This window comes from Sapajus apella, unplaced genomic scaffold (assembly GCF_009761245.1).
Source record: "Sapajus apella isolate SASKATOON/1434 unplaced genomic scaffold, GSC_monkey_1.0 scaffold82, whole genome shotgun sequence".
NCBI lineage: Eukaryota > Metazoa > Chordata > Mammalia > Primates > Cebidae > Sapajus > Sapajus apella.
Window position 1 is genome coordinate 807,122 of NW_022437022.1, and position 6,306 is coordinate 813,427.

Consider the following 6,306-nt stretch of genomic DNA (forward strand, 5'->3'; position numbering starts at 1 on the left):
GCTCAATCTCAGCTCACTACAACCTCTGCCTCGTGGGTTCAGGGGATTCCCCTGCCTCAGCCTCCCAAGTAGCTGGGACTACTGGCGTGTGTCACCACACCTGGCTGTTCTGTATTTTGATAGAGACAGGGTTTCACCACATTGGCCAGGATGGTCTCAATCTCCTAACGTTGTGATCCGCCCGCCTCGGACTCCCAAAGTGCTGGGATTACAGGTGTGAGCCACCGTGCCTGGCAATTTTTGTATTTTCAGTAGAGATGGGGTTTCCCCATGTTGGCCAGGATGGTCTTAAACTCCTTGCCTCAAGTGATCTGCCTGCCTTGGCCTCTCAAAGTGCTGGGATTACAGGTGTGAGCCACTGAGCCTGGTCTCATATTCTGTCACGTTTATTTTCTTTTTAAGGTGCTATACAGTTCACAAAGCATTGTCATACGTCTTCTCTTTTGGGCCTCACACAGCATGTGGAGCAAGCTGGGCATTGATATAGAGGAGGGAACAGGTTGGGAAGCTGTGAGACACCAGTATTTGGCAGGGCCAGCGCAAACACCAGTCTGGGGACTCTGCTCCTGCTAACACTGCAGCTGAGACCACAGCAGGGCAGACTCTGCAGGAACCCTGCCACACCACAACTCTTCAGGCTCAGCTTCCACAGTTACCTCAGTTACAGCTGAGCGTGGTGAAAAAAACTGGCACAGAGTCACTGATTGGCTAAGTTAGAACCACCTGTTCTATTTTATCATACAAGTAATAATACTTGTGAGAAATTCTAACTCAACAGAGACACAGCATAGAGCGCAGCAGCTGAAGCCCCCATAGGTCTCCTCCACCCTGGGGCTAGCCCTGTAGAGTCGGCCACAGTCAAGGCTTTTTGGTTTGGGATCTTTCTCTTTCATCACCTTGGAAAAACTCCCAACCTGCTAGCCATTAGTGCCAAGTAAGGAGGAAGGGGTTTTCCACACCTCCATTTCAGAGACTTGCCAGCTCCCTGAAGGCATGTCCTTGCAGGTCAGCCCAGGTGGAAGCCTGCAGAGTACCAGGGTCCAGGAGCAGATACTGCAGGGGATTTGAACAGGAATAAGCCCTGATAAAAACCAAGGCAACTTTGTTTTTTTGTTTGTTTTTTTGACAGAGTCTCTGTCACCCAGGCTGGAGTACAGAGGCACTATCTCGGCTCACTACAACCTCCACCACCTGGGTTCAAGCTATTCTCCTGCCTCAGCCTCCCAAGTAGCTGGGACTACAGGTGTGTGCCACCATGCCTGGCTAATTTTTGTAATTTTTAGTAGAAATGGGGTTTTACCATATAGGACAGGCTGGTCTCAAACTCCTGACCTCGTGATCTGCCCACTTCAGGCCTCCCAAAGTGCTGGGATTACAGGCGTGAGCCACCGTATCTGGCTGGCAATGGTTTGACTCAGTGGACTTTTCTGGTACTCCTGAGGAAAGAATATGGAGAGACAGAAGCCAGTAAGGTCATTGCTGCTGGCCAAAAGCTGCATCCGAGCTGAGGGAATCCTGTGAGAGCACGTGCAGTCAAAGCAGACACAGATGCAGGAGTGGCGTGGAATCTGTTTCCCTCAGAGGGACCTCAGGGAGCCACAGCTACTGACAGGGCCCGAGTAGGAGTGACGAGGGACTCACCAAGGGAAGGACTGACTGGCACCTGGCTCGCTTAGAGGTCACAGGAAGCTTTTAACTGTCACACTTCCTCTTTCTGCACAGAGCCCTGAGCACTCGCAAAGATGAAGGTAAGAATGCAAGGCACATTATTAGAAGCAGTAGGAAACCATGTGAGATTTTTTTTCTGCTGTCAGAATTTGATTCCTAATTTCACATAGCATTGAGACCAGTCATGATAAACTATATTCCAGAACAAGAGTTTTTGGGTTGTTTTCTGGTTGTTTTTTTGGGGGGACAGAGTCTTGCTCTGTCGCCCAGGCTGGAGTGCAGTGGCACCATTTTGGCTCACTGAAACCTCCACCTCCCAGGTTCAAGCAATTCTCATGCCTCAGCCTCCTGAGTAGCTGGAATTACAGGCGTGTGCCACCATACACAGCTAATTTTTGTATTTTTAGTAGAGACAGGTTTTCACTATGTTGGCCAGGCTGCTCTCAAAGTCCTAACCTTGTTATCTGCCCGCCTCAGCCTCCCAGCACTCCCAAAGTGCTGGGATTATAGGCATGAGCCACTGCACCCGGCCCAGAACAAGAGTTTTTAATAGTTCTTGGTTGCTTCAAGTTTGCCATATCCAATGTAGCAAAAATGACACTCAGAACACCTTGGAATTCATCTTATAACCAATAGCCTTATCAAAGGGAACTGACCCGTTATTTAAATTGTTTTTCTCTGGACTTTGGAGGTGAAAGACTTCCCGGGCAAGATTAATTCCTAGGCCCTGGGCAAGCTCTTGCTGCTCTTTCATCCTGGGAAATTCCGGAGCTTGTCCTCTAGAGACAGGTGAAATACACTGCCACATTTGGTAAATGTTTGGTTTGTGCTATGAGAGCAGTATGCATGATAATGTTTAATCCTAAAGACTGGAAATCTGATCTGGCCTTTTTAATATAATCTCAGAAGGCATCACCTTAGTATCTTGATGTGTGTTAGTGGAGAACACTGCTGGCAATGGAAATACATTAACCATAAGAGAGTTGGCATTTAAAGTAATCATGGGTGATAAGTAAAATGTGAAAACTCAAAGATTAGGTTTATGCAGAAATTGATTACTTTAAAAGTCCCATAATATATATTCAGAATTTAAACTGCCATATAATATTCTCTCTGAAAATAACTCTGAAGAACTCGAAATAGTTTTCATTTAAATGACAAAATATAAAGCAAGTTAGGAGACTCAACTGAGTCGTGACTAACTTCCAAGATGAAGTTCATACCAGTTGTCAACAGTAAAGTGTCACGTTGGTTTCAGCTCCAAAGGCAGTGCTTTTCTTTGTTATAATAATTTCATGGGGCAGAGGTGACAATGGGGAAATACTTCCTGCATAAGCAGACATTCTCAACCTAGACAGTGGGAGACCTGCACTGGGCAGCGTGACTCTGCAGGGTGCACGCGCAGGGAGAGTGGCCTGCGTGGTGGGCGGTGGAGCAATCAACGGGCTCTAGTTTTGTAATCCTCCTCTGACTGCACTTGGCTTACTGTGACAGGCCTCAGTTTTGTCAGGTGTCTTCCCACTCTCCACATAACAATGGTGAATTTCTGCCATTCCAAACCTCAGACTGGGTTCAGTTACTCTTGTTTTTTTTTTCACATTTTTGGATTGGATTTCAGACATTTTCCTAGATTAATTTGTATAGAGAATTTACAAGCAGTAACAAAAAAGTAAGCACAAATTGTTGTATCACCTAAGGATACTCTGAAATTGCATCAGATTACTGAGAAGACACTAGATGGGCTCAAAAATAATCATTTCTGCTCTAAGGTCTACAAGAGAAGTGCACTCTAGACTGTGTCTAGACAGCAAAGACCGAGCTGGCTCTGGCTGCAGCCCTGGCAGGTCAGTGTCCCCAGGGAATGTGTAGAGGGCAGAGGCCGCAGATGTCTGTGGAGAAGAGCCACCCATGGTGAGACACTGCAGTCCTGATCTTCCCTCAGGCAACTGCTAAGAACTGACCTAAGTAGGGCTGGTCACATGGGATTCCGAGAATTTTGCTGTTATTTTGTTTTTAATGGATATAGCAGGAATCATAGAAAAGTTCGTGAGGATTAGCTACTCCCTGACAACTCTATTATGAAAGTTGCAGGTCAAAATCTGCCTTCCCTACAGACATGCATTTAACAAACATTCATTAGCTAGTACATTGGCAGAAAGCAGGACAACATCACTGTTCTCCTGTGTTCCTGATGAATTGCAGCTCTTCTTCCTTTCAGTCTCTGAATGAGCCATCCATCTGAGGTAGATAGGACAGTATTTCAGCCAAGACATTATTCCCACCTAAACTAATAATTCCATGGGGTAGCTTAATGGTGGTTTCCTATTTCTAGTTATTAGATCACCTTCTATAAAGTAGACGCCATTAACTAAATCTGTTCACTTACACACAAACATGGGTCCTAATGAAAAGGCAGGATACATGTTCAGCTCTTTCCTTCTCTACCCAATTTTAAATATAAGGAATTGATGTGATTCATCACATAAACAAAATGAAGAACAAAAACTATCTGATCATCTCAATAGATGAAGAAAACGCATTTGATAAAATCCAGTATCCCTTCATGATAAAAACCCTCAACAAACTAGACATCAAAGAAACATATCTCAGAATAAAAGCCATATATAACAGACCCACAGCCAACATCATAGTGAATGAGGAAGAGTTGAAAGCATTTCCCCTAAAAACTGTAAACTTCAACTAAACTTTAAAGACAAAGATACCCACTCTCCCCACTCCTATTCAACACAGTACTGCAGGTCCTAATAAGAGCAGTCAGGAAAGAGAAAGAAAGAAACGACACCCAAATTGGAAAAAAGGAAGTCAGATTACCTCTGTTCACTGATGACATGATCTTATACCTAGTAATCTTTAAAGACTCCTCCAAAAGATGCCTAGATTTGATAAATGACTTCAGTAAAGTTGCAAAATACAAAATCAACATGCAAAAATCAGTAGCATTTTTATACACCAATAATATTCAAGCTGAGAACAAAATCAAGAATGCAATCCCATTTACAATAGCCACATGCATACACAAAATGCCTAGGAATACACTGAATCAAGGAGGTAAAAGATCTCTATAAGCAGAACTACAAAACACTGATGAAAGAAATTATAAATAAAACAAATGGATAAACATGCCATGCTCATAAATGGAACATAAATATTGTTAAAATAATCATACTGCCCAAAGCAAGATACAGATTCAATGCAACTCCTATCAAATTACCAATGTCATTTTTCACAGAATTAGAAAAAAAAAAAAAACAACTCAGAATTCATATAAAATCAAAAAAGAGTCTGAATAGCCAAAGCAATCTTTTTTTTTTTTGAGATGGAGTTTCGCTCTTGTTACCCAGGCTGAAGTACAATGGCACGATCTCAGCTCACCACAACCTCTGCCTCCTGGGTTCAGGCAATTCTCCTGCCTCAGCCTCCTGAGTAGCTGGGATTACAGGCACGCGCCACCATGTCCAGCTAATTTTTTGTATTTTTAGTAGAGACAGGGTTTCACCTTGTTGACCAGGATGGTCTCGATCTCTTGACCTCGTGATCCACCGCCTCGGCCTCCCAAAGTGCTGGGACTACAGGTGTGAGCCACCGCGCCCGGCCCCCAAAGCAATCTTAAGCAAAGCTAGAGGCATCACATTACCTGACTTTATACTACAAGGCTATAGTAACCAAAGCAGCATGGTACTGGTAGAAAAACAGACACACAAATCAGTGGAACAAAATAGAGTACCTAGAAATATCACACCTACAGCCGGCTGATCTTCAACAAAGTCAACAAAAATATACACTGGGGAAAGGACACTCTATTTAACAAATGGTGCTGGAAAACTTGTAGAGCCATACATACGCAGAAGAATGAAACTGGACCCAAAGCTCTCACCATATACAAAACTTAAGATGAATTAAAGATTTAAATGTAAGACCAGAAACTATAAAAAAATTTTAGACGAAAACCTAGGAAAAACTCTTCTGGACATTGGCCTAGGCAAAGAAGTTATGAGTAAGACTTCAAAAGCAAATACAACAAACCAAAACTAGACATATGGGACTTAATTAATGTAAGGAGCTTCTATACAGCAAAAGAAATAGGCAACAGAGTAAACAGATAATGGGAAAAGGACATGAACAGACATTTTTCAAAAGAAGATACACAAGTGGCCAAGAAACATGAAAAAAATGCTCAACATCACTGGTCATCAGATAAATGCAAAGTAAAAGCACAATGAGATACCATCTCACACCAGTCAGAATAGCTATTATTAAAAAGTCAAAAAGCAACAGATGTTGGCAAGAATGCAGAGAAAAAGAGGACACTTACACACTGTTGGTGAGAATGGAAATTAGCACAGTGTCTATAAAAACAGGATAGAGAATGCTCAAAGCACTAAAATTAGAGCAACCATTCAATCCAGCAATCCCACTACTGCATATCTACCCAAGGGAAAACAAATCATCAAAAAGACACCAGCTATGTTTGTATGTGATATGTTTATCACAGTACTATTCACAATAGCAAAGTCACCTAAGTGTCCATCAGCAGATTACTGGATTCAGAAAATGTAGTATATGTGTACCATGGAATACTGTACAGTCATAAAAAGAATGAAATTATGTCGTTTGTGG